Source organism: Lepisosteus oculatus, chromosome 14, assembly GCF_040954835.1.
Source record: "Lepisosteus oculatus isolate fLepOcu1 chromosome 14, fLepOcu1.hap2, whole genome shotgun sequence".
NCBI lineage: Eukaryota > Metazoa > Chordata > Actinopteri > Semionotiformes > Lepisosteidae > Lepisosteus > Lepisosteus oculatus.
The window spans coordinates 22,229,888-22,248,246 of NC_090709.1; the positions used below are offsets into that span (position 1 = coordinate 22,229,888).

Here is an 18,359-nt window from a genome sequence, read left to right on the forward strand (position 1 = left end):
TGAGAATATAGTGGAGAGATACAGAGTGAAGTCGGAAAGTCTTGTGTGATGTAGCAACGGGATTCTTTACTGGAAACTGAACTGTTGGCCGGTTATAAAAATAACTCGTTCATATTCAGCATTTGTTTCTCTAAATCAGTGTGTAATCCGACGTTATTATGATATATATATATATATCACGGTATATAATACTGTATTTGTATTATAATATAATTCTTTCACCGAATCAGTGTACAATCCGACGTCATTCGGGAAAATACAAATGTTGTATTTGTATTATAATTATTGTGTTATATCTTTAGATTTTATATTTATATAGATAGGTTTAAACATTCCAGTCCACCAGGGTCTGTCTGTACTAACTCCTTTGGACTATTATGTCAGTCACTTTGTCTGTATTGACCCTTCTCACTCTCAGTGTAGTTTTCATATACTGCAATGTCCAGTCAGTGTGTCTGTATTAACCCCCCCCCCCCCCCCTCTCTCTCTCTCTCTCTCTCTCTCTCTCTCTCTCTCTGTGCAGTGTTCATGTACTGGAGTGTCCAGTCAGTGTGTCTGTATGAACCCCCCTCTCTCTCAGTGCAGTGTTCATGTACTGGAGTGTCCAGTCAGTGTGTCTGTACAAACCCCTCTCTCTCTCAGTACAGTACTGAACTGTTGTTTTCTAATTATGGTGCTGAAAACATCTTTATTTCAGAAACGGGGCTTAGAACACATAATTTAGACTGACTCCATATCATTCAATGACTCAGATAAAAAAAAATGATGAGCTACTGTATTTACATAATCATTACGGAAAAACGTTCGTATCTTACTTGTTTCGTTTTTTTTTTAATTTTTGGAACATCTTCCTTATTTTTAACATTCTTGGCCAAACGTGTTTCCAGTGATTTAGGATTTACATACGCAAATAAAATCTGGAAATAACCGTGAAATTGTAAACAGGATAAAAATGGTCGATCAGTCGATGGCTGTATGCATTCTTATGTTTTCCAGCTGTCAGGGGTTTGAGGTGCAGGAGCAAGTGAATATTGGATTGTCTCTGGTGAGGTGCAGTGTATTGGGGTGTTTGAAGTTTGGGGATTCTTCTGTGTTGATTGATCTTGGAGGAGAAGGAGTGTTGTGGATTTGGAAGGAATTAAAAGTACAAACTCTGTTCCCTGGGTTTTTCTCATGGTGTTTTTGTGCTGAATGTCTGGCCAGTGTTGTCTGCTCTTACTGTTGAGTACCAGCACTGCAAGGTCCACTGTTCTCTTCCTGACCTCTTTGGATTAAGCACAAAGCAGAAGGTGTATGAGTCTTCTAGAGATACAGTCATTTCCTCTCAGTTGAATTCACTGCTCTACCCAGTACAGTGGTACAGTAGAGCCGGAGCCTATCCCAGCATGCAAGTGGCACAGTGTGGGATACACCATGGACGGGATACCAGTTTATCACAGAAAATTGGTGACACCAGCTGTTACGAATAGGGGGTTTTGAAATTAGAGGAACAACCTGAAATGGCCCAGAGGGTGAATCAACAATTAAACGAAATGACTATAACCCCTATATAACTGAGCAATAATAAGATTGAGAAGCACTTGTGTTCTTTGTGCTGACACAGAAAGAGGCAGAAGTAAGACACTGGGCTAACAAATATTTATTAACAGTGACAATACACACACTAATCTACACACACAATAAACATACAGCATGCAAGTTACCCAATCTATAAAGAAGGTGTTGCTAAGTATTCAGCTCTTAAATAACTCCTACAAAGACCTAAAGAAGAGATCAACTGCCTTGCTGCCTGTAAATGTTTGTAAATGTTACCTGCAGTTAAATCTCTCTTCAAAGCTTAACCCTGATGTTACCAGATTAATGGCAATTTATCTGCTTATTCTCAGAATCCACCCACTAATCAGGAGAAGGTGTTTCTAACCAATTCACCTCAATGTTATTTTACTAAATTTGATATTTGTGGGTTATTTTAGAATCTATGCTCTCTGCTTTCTAAAGAATCAGGTTCAGATCATTTGTGTGTTTGGGTCTTTGCTTTTGTTGGGGGTCTTGCCTTTTTATTGTCGTGTCCAGACTGGGTCCGACCTGTATCCTGCAGTTGCAAGGAGCAACATAAGCAATCTCACCATCTCACCCTGCCACTCAAACAGATCTGACTATCAGATGGCCAGTTTTTCAATGAGCATCTCAATCTAGATCTCAATCTGTTTAATCAAACTCCTTATTGCCCTTTCTGAAACCTCACTGTACCCGAACACTGTACCTAATTCTGCTGCCTCCTCCTACTGTGTAGCTTTTTTTCCCTCTGTAAAGAGCTTTGAAAAGCCCCTTTTAAAGGTGCTATATAGAATAAAGTTTTTTATTTATTATTATGATTCAATCCGCTGTTGTTAATAAGTGTCACTCACTCGTGTTAGCGTTATCTTCAGTAAAGTGTATTCAGAACAACCCTTTTCCCCTCTTATCATATCAAGTAATGAATTAGTGGAAAATCATCCCCGATCTCATTTTCTCCCACTGGTTATCTCTGTGCCTTTTTGCCTTTTTTCCCCTCTTTGGTTTTTTTTTTCTGAATCACCATCTTACCTCTTTCTGATCCACCTGGGAGCCTCTCTGTAATTAAACAGTTCTGTATCAGACTGTCTCCCTCTGAATTCACTTTCTAAACCATTCACTGCTTCTAGAGTTCAACCATAAACAGCACACTGGGGACTGTGCTTGGGCTTTGACCAATCAACATGCTGTTTTCACATTTAAACCTTGACGTGGTTATTAAGAATTTGCTGGTCGATGCTGATTGTTGCTGTCAATAGAGGTGTATGATACCAACAAATGTAATGTGTGCTTAGAAAAGTTGTTAATTCTGAGTGTTACTTTTCTGTGTACTTGTTTGCAGTGTTAATTTAGTTTCCAGTTTTTGATTTAGTCATAGTCTTAGTCAAGTCAAGTGTCTGTCATAGTCACCTTCTAGTCATCTAGTCATTTTTAATTTAGGAACAAGTAATAGGTTTATTTCATGCTGAACAAAAGAAGAAAGAAAACACAACATTTCGGCTGTGGAGCCTTCTTCAGGTGTGGGACTTAGAGCTTAGAGTGTAGACTTAGAGTGTCTGTATTAATCCTTCTCTCTGGTTGCAGTGTTAATGTGCTGTATTATCCAGTCGCAGTGCCTGTGTTAAGCCCTCTCTCAATGCAGTGTTAATGTGTCTGTATTCACCCTTCTCTGTCAGTGCAGACTTTATGTCCTGTAGTGTCCAGTCAGTGTCTGTATTAACCCCTCTCTCCGTGCAGTGGTAATATGATCTAAGTTTCAGTTTGTCCATGTCTGTATAAGCCCCCTGTCTCAGTCTAGTGTTAATGTACTGTAGTGTCCAGTCAATCAATGTGTCTGTATTCACCTCTCTCTCTCAGTACAGTGTTAATGTCCTGTAGTGTCCAGTCAGTGTCAGTATTAACCCCCCTCTCTCAGTGCAGTGTTAAAGTACTGTAGTGTCCAGGCAGTATGTATCTATTAACCCCTCTCTCTCTAAGAGCAATGTTAATGTGCTGTAGTGTCCAGTCAGTATGTATCTATTAACCCCTCTTTCTCAGTGCAGTGTTAATGTACTGTTATGTCCAGTCAGTGTGTCTGTATTAATCCCTCTCTCAGTGCAGTGTTAATGTGCTGTAGTGTCCAGTCAGTGTGTCTGTATTAACCCCTCTCTCTCTCTCAGTGCACTGTTAATGTAAATGTAATGTAATTGTGATATTATTACAGTAGACTTACTTTTTACATGGTAGTTATGTTTCTGACAGAGCTAAATCAGAACACGCCCTTATACCCACTTATTCCACTATGTTAAAACAACCCAAATTGATTGTGAGTGTACTAGTATACGTGTGTGTAGTTTAAGGCTTTAAAGATCACATGGCCTCAGCTTTCACTACTGAAGAAAGAGACAAGATGTAAAAAGGGTTAATAACTTAAGTCAGTTCTGCCTGAAAATTAGACTTCTAAGCAACAGGGGTTTATGGCAGGAAAGGGGGTTAACTGATAAGGATTCCAGATGCGAGCAAGGAACCCCCTGGGGGCATAATCTTAAACTGACCATTTGGCCAGGACCTCTTAACTGGCCAAATACCATGACCCCCCCCCCCCCCCCCCCTTACCATAACACCGATTGACGTCCGAAGCAGCAAGGAAGGACTATATAACCTAAAAGTTTGTACCGGCACATGGAACAATACTTCGGTTTTGTTGTTTCTTGCGGGAAACAAGACTTCGGCTTTATTGTTCCTTGCATGCAATAAACTAATCTGTTTTACTTCATCTCGGGATCCAGAACCTTATTCTTTCTGTTACAACACTACTATGCTGATGATACTCAAACATACATCCATACCAAACCTGACGCTGATGTGGCTGTCTCTATTCTATTAATTTGCATCCCCGATATAAAAACTTGGGTGACTCAAAATTTCCTTCCTTTAACTGTGACAAGACTGAAGTCATGCTTATTGGCACCACCCATCAACTTTGTACAACCAATGTGTAACCCTATCTGTAGATGGTCTTGTACTTGAGCTTCAGTCTAAATTGAAAAACTTGGGGATGATATTTGACGTTCGACCCACATGTGCAGCATGTTGTCAGAACATCTTTCATTCACCTCATAAATATTGCTCGACTATGCCCTGTGTTATCACTAACTTTGACTGAAAATTTTTGTCTTCTCCCAAATTGACTACTGTAACGCTCTACTCTCTGGGGTTTCTAAATCCACATTGAACAAACTGCAGTATGTCTAAAATTCAGCAGCCAGAATCCTGACCAGGTCTAGTACAAATGATCACATTACTCCTATCCCGGAGTCCTTGCACTGGCTTCCTGTCAAGTTTCATATCGGCTTAAAAATCCTCCTGCTCACCTATAAGACTCTCCATGTCTTGTCTTGGCTTGGCTTGACACCTCCATGCTGGTCTGATATTATCACCCTACTCCCTACCTTGCAATCTTCGCTCTTCTAATTCTGTTCTCCTATCTGTCCCCCAAGGCTGTCTACATTGTATGGGTGACAGGGCCTTCTAATTTTATGCCCCAAGCTCTGGAACTCTCTCCCCAAGGATATCAGAGAGTCACCTTCTCTAAACTCCAAATCCAGACTCAAAAACATTTTCTTCAGAAGAGCCTTTATTTAACTGTTCTGTACCCCTCTGTTCCTACTTTACTTAGTACCACTGTCTACTGTCTCCTCTAACTGTGTATTCTCGTCATGCTAAGTTTGTGTATTTTTTGTTGTTGGCATTCTGTAAAATGCTTTGAGAAGCCACCTCTAAAGGTATAAAACTATAAAATAAAGTTTATTCTTATAAAGGTCTTGTCTTGTGTTTACAGATTCAGAGGCTCTTATTGAAGCTGGGGAAAGGGCTCCTCTTGAACTGCAGCACAGTGTGGAGATGCACAGGCTGATGCAGGAAACAGAGGTCACTGCCGCAGAAGGGAAAGAGGCACTGGACTCTGTGCCCATGATGAAGACAGAGCCTGAGAGTGAGACACCTGGGCTCTTAGTATGTGATGATTTTACAGAGAATATTAATAATCTGGACACAATCAATATTACACAAGGCTGTAATGAACTGGGCTGCATCTCTATACAAGAGCACAGTGAAAAACTGGATGTTTTAAATCTTACAGAGCAGGACATGGAGCCCAAGTTGATTGACCCTGCAGAGCAGCAGACTGATGTACCTGGTGAAGAGAACAGTACTGAGTCACAGCACACTGAGAAGAGTCAGTACAGGGAGGAGCAACAGCAGCTCCTACAGGGCTTGATAATAATTAGGCCTTGTTCTGTTCAAGTGGAGAGACTGTCATTGCAGAGTCTCAAACAATCATATGATCCCTTAGTATCTGATGACTTTACACACAGGTTTAATAATCTGGTTACTGAGAAAATCGTTGAAAGTTTTAATGAACTGGAGAGTATGTCTGTTCTTGGGCAAAGAGAGGATCAACTGAATGAACTGGACGGTTTTAGCCTCAGAGAGCTGTAGAAGGAGCCCCAGATGATTCACAGTGCTGTGCAGCACACTGAGGGACATAATGATGAAAACAAATCTCAGTTTCATCACACAGAGCAAGGCCATTCCATGGAGCATTTGCAGAATAAGAGACCCCAGCACGATCAGGGGATGAAGAAGAATCACTCAAGGCCTTGCTCAGATGGAGTGGACAAACTGCCATTATGGCACAGGGAGAAGCAGCGTTTCTGTCAGTCTAGCATTTCAAAACCCTATCAGCACCTTCACACAGGAGAGAGACCGTTCAGCTGTAGTCAGTGTGGGAAGAGTTTTAGTCAGTCAAGCCACTTAAAAACCCACCAGCGCATTCACACAGGAGAGAGACCTTTCAGCTGTAGTCAGTGTGGGAAGAGTTTTAGTCACTCGCACCTCTTAAAACGACATCAGCACATTCACACAGGAGAGAGACCATTCAGCTGCAGTGAGTGTGGGAAGAGTTTTAGTCAGTCAAGTAACTTAATTACCCACCAGCGCATTCACACAGGAGAGAGACCGTTCAGCTGCAGTCAGTGTGGGAAGAGTTTTAGTAAGTCAAGTCACTTAAAAACCCACCAGCGCATTCACAAAGGAGAGAGACCGTTCAGCTGCAATCAGTGTGGGAAGAGTTTTAGTAAGTCAAGTCACTTAAAAACCCACCAGCGCATTCACACAGGAGAGAGACCGTTCAGCTGCAATCAGTGTGGGAAGAGTTTTAGTCTGAAAAGCCACTTACAGTCACACCAGCGCATTCACACAGGAGAGAGACCTTTCAGCTGTAGTCAATGTGGGAAGAGTTTTAGTCACTCAAGTAGCTTAATAGTCCACCAGCGCATTCACACAGGACAGAGACCGTTGTAGCTTGAGTTTGCTGCTCCTTTGCCAGTCTCTCTCTCCCTCGTCTCAAGTGGTGCTGGACACAGAGAGGCCATTCCATTTGGTTCACATTTAAGGTGTTTTTCTAGCTGATAGAGTGTTCTGATAAGGAACAATTCCCAAAGCTGAGACACATCAACCACCCTAATTAATGGTCATCTCTGGTGCCTCACTGTCTGGGAGATTCCAAGGGAGAGTCTCATCCCAAGTGGTTTACACCCAAGGATGAGTGCATGGTTACTCATCCTCACACTGGGCACCAATAAATGTAGGCATCCTCTCACGAGGCACCAATAAATGTAGGGGTTTGTGCATTTACTGGGCCAATTGTTAATTGTTGCAGTAAGTCACAAAATGATTCTCGAATGCCCATGGAGCTTTCAACCAATGAGCGACCATAGTACCTCCAGGTAAAACTCCAGCTCCTCCTGGACATCCTCAGACTCAGCTCAGACAGTCACGTAAACGCCAATGTGTCCGAGTGTCAGGACTTTTCCTTGTTCTAAGAGTCAAGAACGGAGGTTGCCCGCCCATAACCAAAGGATCCACCCGAGGTTAGCCCAGCAGCAAGCCTCGTGAACCCACCGCGAACGCTCACCTGATCAACGAGTGAACTACGGTCGGAGCTGTGGACAGCTGAATATCAGTATTCAGGACTAGCGCTACATCAGGAACGAACCGGTCTTCTTCCTGTCTAAAGAGTGCGACTTGCTCGGATCTGTAGTCACTTTTCTGTGTGCAATCTCTCCTTTGTTTCAGCCAACACTAACTAGCCGGTCTTCAGAGAGCATCAGCAGCGCACAGCAGCAGAAATCTCTCTTCTTCTTCTTCTCTCAAGTCGAACCAGCACTGCCTGGCACCGGCCGAGCCAGAGAGGGCCAGAGAGCACCGATTGGACGCAGCAACAGCCTGCTACTGCTTCTTTGCGTCTGCGGGAGATCTGAACCCCCACAGAGCAGACGAGTATTCAACATTCTGCATTACAGCTCGAGAATTCAATTGTTACCTCAACCTGAGTTGATATCAATTTAATTCCTATGAGTCATGTACTTGCTTTTGAGTATCTAATGTACAAGTTGTAACAAAGTTCATTTACAAAACGGTCTAAATGAATGATATATGGAATGTATGTCCATCTTGGTTTGTAACTCTTTGTGATTGAATACATACCTTTTGTATTCTGCTAACCCTCACTATAAGATCTATGCACATTTTATGTAATAATAAATGTACTCTCGTGTATTAGTATCCATGTGTATGTGCGTTGCTGAGTTATCCTGCTGGGTCGGTCTTCTAATAACCATCAAAGAATCATTTTGTGACTTACTGCTACAATTAATAATTGTCCTGGTAAATGCACAAGACACCTACATTTATTGGTGCCTCGTGAGAGGATGCCTTTTAAGTTCCTCCAGTCAGGACAGTAGGCTCTACTGTACACAGAGAGGGTTGGGGGTGTGGATTAAGCCGATACCCTGGCTTCTCTCCAGACACAGCTGTGTGAGCTCCTCCAGTAAGGACAGGAACCTCTTCTGTACACAGAGAGGGGTGGGAGGGGGAAACAAGCCGATACCCTGGCTTCTCTCCAGGCACAGCTGGGTGAGCTCCTCAAGTCAGGACAGGAGGCTCTGCTGTACACAGAGGGGGGTGGTAGGAGGGAACAAGCTGATACCCTGGCTTCTTTCCAGACGCAGCTGGATGGGCTCCTCTATTCAGGACAGGAGGCTCTACTGTACACAGAGAAGTACCGGGGTGTGGATCAAGCTGGTACTTTGGCATCTCTTCAGACACAGCTGGATGAGGTCCTCCAGTCAGGACAGGAGGTTCTACTGTAAACAGAGAGGGGCGGGAGAAGGGAACAAGCTGATACCTGTTTGTCCTTATCCAGTGCAGGACAAGCCAACACAAGGGAGCACATTTGTGAACATCCAGCCACGCATTGATTTCGAAAGAAGCTCCTTTCCAAAGAATTGCAAATGAACGATCCCGCTCAGGGGACACGGAACCCCCGCCAAACAGCTTCAAGTAGCGTGTCAGGTGCCATTGCTTTAGCTTATGGCCACACCACCCTGAACATGTCTGATCTTAGAAGCTAAGCAGGGTCAGGTCTGATTAGTACTTGGATGGGAGACCACCTGGGAATACCAGGTGCTGTAAGCTCTTGCTCTCTCAGCCAGCAGAGGTCGCCATTGGTGCCGTAGGCTTTGGGAGGAAACCCTGAAGTATGGACATTTAACACTTACAAGAAAAGTGATCTATAGCCTCATTTTTGAGATGTTTTGTGTGTGACTCATACATATAAAAAAAAAGTTTGTAAAACGAATATCGAAGCTGCCTCTAAATCTGCAAATGAAGATCAGTCAATAAACCACTTGTTTATGTATAACTATACATATATTCACTTATTACTGATTTCATTAATTGAGCACGGATGCAATAGAGGTACAGCCATTCACTGTTTGACATGTCTGTACTGGTACAGAACCTAGCAATCAGAAAACGGGTGAAACTGTCTTTAGAATTAGCATACAGTACCGAGGCCCCCCATGACCAAATAAAGGCTAATCTCGATAATCATCCTAAATAATGCAAACTACAGCAAAAAGACTCACTTTGAAAAGGGAATGAATGTCCGGAAGGAGTAGTGTAACCAGCTTGAATTGCTTCTCTGGACCTATAAGTAAAAGAAACAGAGAACTAGTAGCGTCATCGATTCCTTTCAAACTGGGACCCTTTAGCAAGCACATGATTCGTGGTGTCGTAAATCTTCTGTATCTGATGTTGGACCAAGCACATCAGGGGAGAGTGCGAACGCAGTCCCCCACAACCACAAGCATCTTGAGATACTGTCCTATGCCCTCTATTTCCCACAGATTTTCTGCTTTCGTGCAAACACGTCAGGAGGAAGTTTGTCAGGAGAGATGCCGTATATAACGAAAGCAGCGGTCAGGGAAAATTGGGGCGAGAGAACTTGCAACCAGTGTTCAAACTGGGCCCAGAAGGTCTTAGCAAAAAAGCAGGACCACAGGAGATGGGTCACAGTCTCCTCCTCACCGCAGCCCACCCAAACGCAGCGAGGGCTGGGGGTGAGGCCCTACGGTACAAGAAAGTTCGCACCGGTAAGCACTGGTGGATGACATTTCAGGCTACGTCTCTGTGAATGTTGCACAGAAACTTAGAGAAGTGTTTCCACACCTTCCTTGTTTGGGCTGATGTTAAAATGCTCACATGGGTCTGCCTATTCTTCTGGGGTGCAATGAAATCTTCCAGTTTTTGGACGCTGACATCTCGGAGGGGAATATGGCCAATTGGGTGAGATCTTACAAAACTTTTAACTGTCCCATAAATTGCAGGGCATGTGTCAGAGAGTGTGACATCCAGCTTGGGTCTGACACCCCACACTCTGAACACCTCCCTACCTACCCAGAGCCTGGCAAAATAAGTCCAGGTACTCTCCAGGCGCTGTTGCAAAGCCTCTCAGCACAGAGGCCAGGAAAATGCACAGCAGCTTCATAGCAATATCTGGGACTGACTTCCCCCCTGAGAGTAGCGGCCTGTACATTATTTCTCTTCTGAGTCTTTCCTGCTTCCCACCCCATAGAAATTGAAACATCAATCTCCTCAGCACCGCCGCAACACGGTGTGGGATTGGGAAGGTAGAAGCCAGAAAATTCAAGACAGGCAAGAGCTCGGCTTTGATGACCAGCACCTTCCCTGTCATGGTGAGGTCTCGGTCCTTCCATTGCATCAGTTTTTTGTTTAAGATTGGCAATTTGTTCTGCCAATTTACTGTTCCCATCTCTTCTCCAAAATACACCTTAATTCTGTTCTCTTGCAGGCTGAGATCATGTCCTTCTTTTGGCTCCCTCCAGTTCTGATAAAAAATCTCACTCTTAGATTTGTTAATTTTTGCAGAGGAAGCCAAAGAGAAACGATCACAGCACTGCAGAGCTCTGCTAATTGAGGCATTGTCAGAGAGGATCAGGGTGACGTCATCCATGTATAGAGATGTGTTTACCTCTCCTCCCCCACTTCCAGGCACTGGTATCCCATTAATGGCCTGATCCTGGCGCAAGGCACAGGCTAAGGGCTCCATAGCCAAAACGAATAACAAGGGGGATAATGGGCAGCCCTGCCTCACCCCTGAACAGACTTCAAAGGGGCGTGATCTATTGCCATTAACCATTACTCTGCTGTTGCTACCTGTGTACAGCAGGTTAATCCACTTTCTCATGATGGGGCCAAACTTCATGTGCTCAAGTACCGATATTAAGTACTGCCGGTTTAGGCGGTCAAAGGCCTTTTCTAGGTCTACACCTAAAATGCACAGAGGGAGGGAGCGATCCTCTGAGTACAGACAGACATCCCTCAACAAGACCAGGTTGTCGCTCATCAGGCGTCCTGCTATCCCACAAGTCTGTTCTTTCCCTACCAGTGAGGCCACTACATTTTGTAGGCGCAGGAAAAGGGCTTTGGACAGGATCTTAGTGTCCACGCCTAACAGGCTGAGGGGTCTCCAGTTCTTTATGTCATTCTTTGCTCCTTTCTTAAACAAGAGAGAGATAGTGCCTTCTCTTAAGGAGTCAGGCAGCAATTCTGTCTTATAGCTTTCCTCGAATAGGAGCAGTAGCGGATCCTGAAGCAGATCCCAAAAGGTGCAATAAAATTCTTTAGGGAGCCCGTCAGCACCCGGAGTTTTTCCCTTCTGTAAGCTCTCCATAGCCTGTCTCAGCTCTTCTACTGTCAAAACCCTCTCAAGTACTTCCCTATCTTCTTCACTCAAAACGTTTTCTAGCTTTGAGGTAAAAAAATGAATTTCTTCATCCTTTACCTCTGTAGTGCTGTACAGTCTTGAGTAGAAGGCCTCGGTGCAGGAGAGGATAGCACTCGGCTCTGTTCTCTCTCGTCCCTCCTCATCAACTACACTTTCCATGACAGACTTGGAGCCTACCACTTTCCTGAAAAAGAAGCGAGTACACTTCTCATTTTCTTCCAAGAACTGCACTCTGCTTCTTAACAGCACTCCTCGACTACTTTCTTCGGCTATGCTCCGGATGTCCTTTTTTAAAAGGGTGATATCCTCGAGCACATCGAAGCCACTGTGCAGCATCGTGTAGAGACGCTGCAGCTGCCTGTTTCCTGGCTAGCACTCCTCTCCGTCTGGCAGCAGGCTTCCTTCCCTCAGCCATGAAAAAGGCCCTTGTCTTCACCTTCACCTCCTCCCACCACTCTCCTACTGACCCATACAGAAACTGCAAGGACAGCCACTTTGATGGTTTCTCCTTGTAGCGGGATACTACCCCCTCGTTCTCTAGCAGCTTTGTGTTGAGTTTCCAGAGGCCTGGGCCAAAGACAGTCCCGCCCTGGAGTTCCACTCTACACCCTAAAGCCTGATGATCTGAGAAGAAGACAGGCTGAAGAGTGACCCCAACAACTTTCACTCTCTCCGAGACAAAGCAATAGTCAATTCTGGAACTGATATTCCTCCCTGACCATGTATATCCTGCTGTTGTGGGATATATAGATCTATATGTGTCAGAGAGTTTAAAGTCTAGAACTAAGTTTTGCAGGGCCAGTGAGCTGGAATCCAATTTTATCGGAAAGCTAGACTGCCTATCTGTGTGCTCTAAGATACAATTAAAATCCCCTCCCACTATCACGTCTGTGCTACATAACAATAGGGGAGAGAGTGCCTTGAGTAGCTCCACCCTTCCTCCCACGTCAGTAGGACAATACACATTGATTAGATGCAGGTTAATGGTCCCCCATTCAACATCCACACACAGCAACCTGCCATCTATGACCCTCTGAATACTTTTCAATTTGAATGCCCATCCTTTGAAAAGAATGGCCATGCCAGAGGCTCTGTTGTTATTGTCCCCTGTCCAAACAGAAGGCCCTTTATCCCACCTATCTTCAAAGCTTTTGAACCTCTCTTGATAGGCTAAAGCACACTCCTGCAACATGAACACATCCCCCTCTCTCTGCTGGAGGTAATCAAAGACAGACTGGCATTTAACTCTGTCATTGATACCTCTGGTGTTAAGAGAAATTATGTTTAGAGCCATATTACATAAGAAGGTGGAACCAGTCTTTACAAAACACATTTCTCTTCTGTCTCACCTGTTACCTTCTCTTTTTCTTTTTCTTCTTACCAATTTCCTGCCAGCCATCCTCTGAATGAGCCTTCATCAGGGCGGCAGCAGTAAAAGCGTTCACGGAGTCCATTTCAAGGAAGGGGGTAGAGGGAGGGGTGGAGGGGTTCCAGCTGTCCCCATCGCCATGCTCTCCTTCCTCCTCGCTCGGGGAGAAAACAGAGTCATTTTTCCTTTTCCTCAAGTCCAGCTCCTGGGAGCACTGAGGGGAAAGGGGTGCAGCCGATGCACCAGTCTCCTCTTCCCCCTCACCCACCAGCTGTTGCAGATCCTCCGTGATGGACTGGATGGAGGAGAGGAGGGCATCTGTAGCACTTGCAGAGTCTGAGAATAGCAGCTCTGCTGAATCCTGGGTATCCTCGCTGGACCCGCTCCACCGGAGGGCCCCACACTGGCCCTCGTTCTGAGGAGCAGGAGTGGGGGAGGGGTCCTCGCTGTTCTCGGGGGTTTTCAAACCCTCGTTCTTGTCTGGTGCAGTCTGCGGTTGTGGGGGCGTAGTGCTTTTCTCTTCCACCGGCCCTGGAGCCACAGCAGGACTGATCCTGGCTGGAGGCTGAAAGCCTTTGTCCAACAAGGGTTCTTTGTTTGACTTGTTGTTTGCTTTGGCTTTTCGGGACGGTTTGGCTGAAACAAGCACTGCCTCATCCTTTCTCATTTTGAGTTTATTGGCGTAGGCGTGAGGGCAGTTCTTAAAAACGTGTCCTTCCGAGCCACATAAATTGCACTTTGGCAGCATTGAACTGTCAGAGGCTAAATGTCCCTGTTTGCCACAGGTCTTGCAGCATTTCACAGTGCAGGACGATGCCAGGAGTCCCACAGCACCACAGCGCCGACACACCTTTGGTTGTCCCACATAAAAAACATAGCCATTGCAGGCGCCCAGCCGGATTGTAGAGGGCAGGTGCCTTAAGCCTCCATTTACATTGTCCGGTAGCAAGCGAACCTCGAATTTCCTTGCTCCTGTTTTTATACCGTCAACATCTCTAACCTCAGTTCCATGGTGGACGGTGCAGTACTGGTTAAGCCAGGTGTGAATGTCCTCCGTCTTTGCCAGTTCCGAGAACATAATAACATGCACCGTTTTCCTCTCTCTCTGTGTCAGAGGCTGCAAGTTGATCTTCTCAAGGGCAGGAACTTTCCCTCTTTTTACCTCAAACACATCCACACATTGTTCAAACAGAGAATAGGTAGCAAAAACAATCTCAAATGCTTTCTGACCTGGGAGAGCGAAGATGAAATCCAAGTGCCGAGGTTCCTTCTGCAACACTTTTCTGCTGAACTGCATACGGTCCATGAAGAGGTCATCCAAAAGCTCAAAACGCACAGCATTCTTGCGGGATCCAAAGGTTGCCATTTCGAAAACTGAAAAACAAACACTGCTTCCACAAAACAAGAAAACAATCCAACTACTCCACCTACAGGCTGATCAAGGTACCACCCCTGCCAGGTAAGTATGAGCTGTACAAGCCCCTGCAAGCGGCCCGCACCCACAGCACAAAGCGCGCAGCCTACGCCTGCTCCTCCCCCCGCACACCACCGCCTCCTGCTGGGCCCACTCTTTCGCACACTCACACGCCACACTAACACTCAAAAGGGTGGGCAAAATGAGAAAACGAGCGCGCCGTTTCCTACACATCTGCAGACCTCCTTGAATGTCTGGCGCTGGGAATGCCCCGCTCTCCTCCACCTTATCTTATCACGTGTGACCACCGACAATGGCCACAATGCCGGGGAATGGCACCTGTAAAGTGTTAATTGGGGCACAGGAACAGCCCGTCTCGTCTCGGGGGCCGGCTTCAAAGACAATACAGCAAACACAGCGGGGCGGGCGAATTCAGGTACATTCAGCTCCGGCGGGAATGAGTCATTTGTTGGTCTTTTCAAGTGCTGGGAGCCGAGTAATCCTTCGCTTGTATCGTTTCTCCCCGGTGACTAGATCACTAGATCTGACTGGGACCAGTAGGGAGCGCTCACCCTGCGGTCTGTGTGGCTTTCTTATGCCCCAGCATCCTGATGGCAACACTCTGCTGCACAAACAGGCGCCGTCCTTCGGGGGAGGCATAAAACCGAGGTTCTGACCCTCCTTGGCCATTAAGAAATCCGAGGGCGTCTCTCAAAAAGAGACTCCGGGGGTGTCTCTCTGGTGTTAGTGTTCCCCTTTACCAATCAGTCGGGGTCTCCTCCTAATCCCCGTCTCATATGTAACAATCAATGACGAGGCCCCCCTGTCCCGCGATATTTTATTTGTCTCCTGGCCGCTGGCTGGCGCCGTGAGATTTAGTACTCGCGCAAGAGACCGGGGGCAGAGTGCGAACGCGGTCCCCCGCCCCCCACAAAGTGTGCACTCCAGGTTCCCTCTCGGGGCTCTGCAACACAGCGGAAAGGCAGCGAGAAGGAGCCTCTTGCTCTGACGCCGCAAGGCCACAAGAGGGCGGAGGCGCCGCGCGCCCGGCCGATGTGTTGGACTGGTGCGCTTTATGTGCTGAAATAAACACGCGACAGCCCAGAAATGTTTTCAGAGTGCTGTGCACTGGAGGTTTTTGTCTTGTGAAGACTTGCCTTGTGCTCCTCCGTGCAGTTTGTTTGTTCTCCTCCAGTACGGGACAAGCCAACACAAGGGAGCACATTCGCCAACATCCAGGTACGCAATGCGATTTGGAAAGAGGCTCCTTTCCAAAGAGTTGCACACGAACGATCCTTCAGTCCCGCTCGGGGGCACAGAGCCCCAGCCACACACAGCTTCAAGTAGCGAGTTAGGCGCCAAGGCTTTTGCTTGCGGCCACACCACCCTGAATGTGCCCAATCTCTTCTGATCTTGGAAGCTAAGCAGGGTTGGGCCTGAATAGTACTTGGATGGGAGACTTCCTGGGAATACCAGGTGCTGCAAGCTTTTGCTCTCTCGGCCAGCAGGGGTCGCCGTTGGTGCCGTAGGATTTGGGAAGAAAACCTGGAGGATGGAAAGGTGATCTATAGCCTCATCTCTAGAGATGTTTTGTTGCTATGGCATGTGTGTGACCCATATAAAAAAAAAACCCGTTTGTAAAACGAATATCGAAGCTGCCTCTAAATCTGCAAATGAAGAAGAGTCGATAAACCACTTGTTTATCGTATAACTATACATATATTCATTTATTACTGATTTCATTCATTGAACACGGATACAATAGAGGTACAGCCATTCACTGTTTGACATGTCTGCACTGGTACAGAACCTAGCAATCAGAAAAGGGGTGAAACTGTCTTGAGAATTAGCATACAGTACCGAGGCCCCCATGACCAAATAAAGGCTAACCTCAATAATCAGCCTAAATAATGCAGACAACAGCAAAACGACTGACTTTGAAAAGGGAATGAATGTCCGGAAGGAGTAGTGTAACCAGCTTGAAATGTTTCTCCGGACCTCTAACTAAAAGAAACCGGGAACCAGCAGTGGCATCGACTCCTTTCGAACTGGGATCCTATCGCAGCACGTGGTGTCGTAACTCTTCCGTATCCGATATTGGACCAAGCACATCAGGGGAGAGCGCGAACGCAGTCCCCCACTACCAGAAATAATTCAGTCGAGATTCCCACATTTGGGGAATTCGCAGGGGTCAGCACAGCCGGAGTGCAATGGCCGAGCCTCGCCCTGGGTGAATCGATTTTTTAAGAACTTTATTTTCTTTTCACAAAAAAATACAGGACATCACAAATTAGAAAGCTTTACATTAATATACATACTTAAAACAGTATATATGATCACATCTCATTACATTTTGACACGGTACCAGTTACATAGCAACAATTTCTTTTTTTCTGGTGTAAATCACATTCTTTACTTAAACATGATAATGTTTTTCACAGTTTCTTGAGATATTGACCTATGCTCTCTATTTCCCACAGATTTTCTGCTTCCTCCCTCCCTTCTCTCCACAGATCTCTGAGGTAATAGTTCTCTTGGGTGATGAACAGGGCCAGGATACCTGCTGCCTTGACTGGGACCTCGATGCCTTTGAACAGCCCCATGTTCCTCACTCTCCACAGAGCGTCTTTCCCACTGTTCACCACGGCCCAGATCCTGTCAAACACGTCAGGAGGAAGTTTGACAGGAGAGATGCCGTTGTAGCGGCAATGCTTGTTAATAAGACAGAATTAAGCGGTGGTATGCTGTCCTAAATGAGGCCCCATCTCACCTTCCATCTCTGTGGTGCAGCCACAGAGAAAGTATTCATGCAGGCTGATTTAAGATGTTTTCTTTTGATAAGGGACAGCTCCCAGATGGGGATGCACTTAGCTAAGCCTGGCTATCATGATCAATGGTCATCCATTGGCGCCTATCTGTCTAGGGAGTGCCAAATGGACATCTGGACTGCATTCCTAAGTGTCAAGAGTAAGTGACTCATATCTCACCTTGATCAACCAATCAGGGACTGGCAGGGCGTGGTAATACCACGTGGGTTTCCAATGCCTGCCAAACTCTCAACCAATCAGCACACATCTGTGTCTTGGTCAAAAAGTGAGCGCAAGCTCAGATCGGGGCTCTCCTTGGCCATTGTCGCACATCCTCAGAGACAATCATGTGACAACTGCTGTTGTCTGCAAAGGGACTTGGACTTTGTTATAAGCGCAAGGCCGAGGATCCCGTACGTACTCAGAATTCAGAAAGCTTTTAAGCGCAGGAGGCGCCCTATCCCCGCTCGCTCGCTTATTCCCTTGTTCACACGTGCAGTGCAGCTTGTCCGTCTGTTTATTTGTCAGCTTTGGCGAGACACGGGTGCTTGTGTATTAGCGTGAGCATTTTTTATTCTGATCAGGAACAGTTTTACAAGTCCGCAAAGGATCGAGGAAAGGTTTATCGCCAGCTGAAAAGAGACACAGCGCTTCGGCTGTGGAGACTTGTTCGGCTGGCGTTCGGAGAGTCGCGATTTTCAAAATTGTATTGAGATCGTTTTCCACAGAGCTCAGATGTCAAAGCACAGCAGCAGCTCTCCACAGCGATCCTCTATAGCGCCCTTTCCCCCGCTGCTCCGTCCTCATTGGAAGGAAGCAAGAGTGAAAGGCTGAAGTGAAATAGAGCGGGGACGAAGGCAGTGAAGAGAGAGAACGTGGGAAGAAGAGAAAAACGCAAGGGAAAAAAAGCAGCGTCGTAAAAGAGGTGACGGAGCTGTCCTCTCAATAAGAAGGGTGCCAGCGAGCCTTGCTCTCACTTACGGCCACACCCCCTTGAGCACGCCTGATCTTGTCTGATTTCGGAAGCTAAACAGGGATGGGCCTGGTTCGTACTTGGATGGGAGACCGCCTGGGAATACCAGG

The 18,359-nt window shown here is 46.0% G+C and overlaps 2 non-coding genes and 2 pseudogenes across 2 annotated transcripts; 3 read left to right on the plus strand and 1 right to left on the minus strand.

Annotated features, from left to right (window-relative positions):
• The first annotated feature begins 8,963 nt into the window (after positions 1-8,963).
• LOC138219210 (5S ribosomal RNA) lies at positions 8,964-9,072 on the plus strand (annotated as a pseudogene).
• Positions 9,073-15,838: 6,766 nt separating this feature from the next.
• Positions 15,839-15,957, plus strand: LOC138245140 (5S ribosomal RNA). Its single transcript, XR_011193754.1, has one exon. It is a non-coding gene; the product is annotated as a 5S ribosomal RNA (ribosomal RNA).
• A 624-nt stretch (positions 15,958-16,581) lies between these two features.
• On the minus strand, positions 16,582-16,746 carry LOC138243564 (U1 spliceosomal RNA). The gene has a single exon (XR_011192219.1). It is a non-coding gene; the product is annotated as a U1 spliceosomal RNA (small nuclear RNA).
• A 1,505-nt stretch (positions 16,747-18,251) lies between these two features.
• The window catches only part of LOC138218728 (5S ribosomal RNA), a 119-nt pseudogene continuing 11 nt past the window's right edge, over positions 18,252-18,359 (plus strand).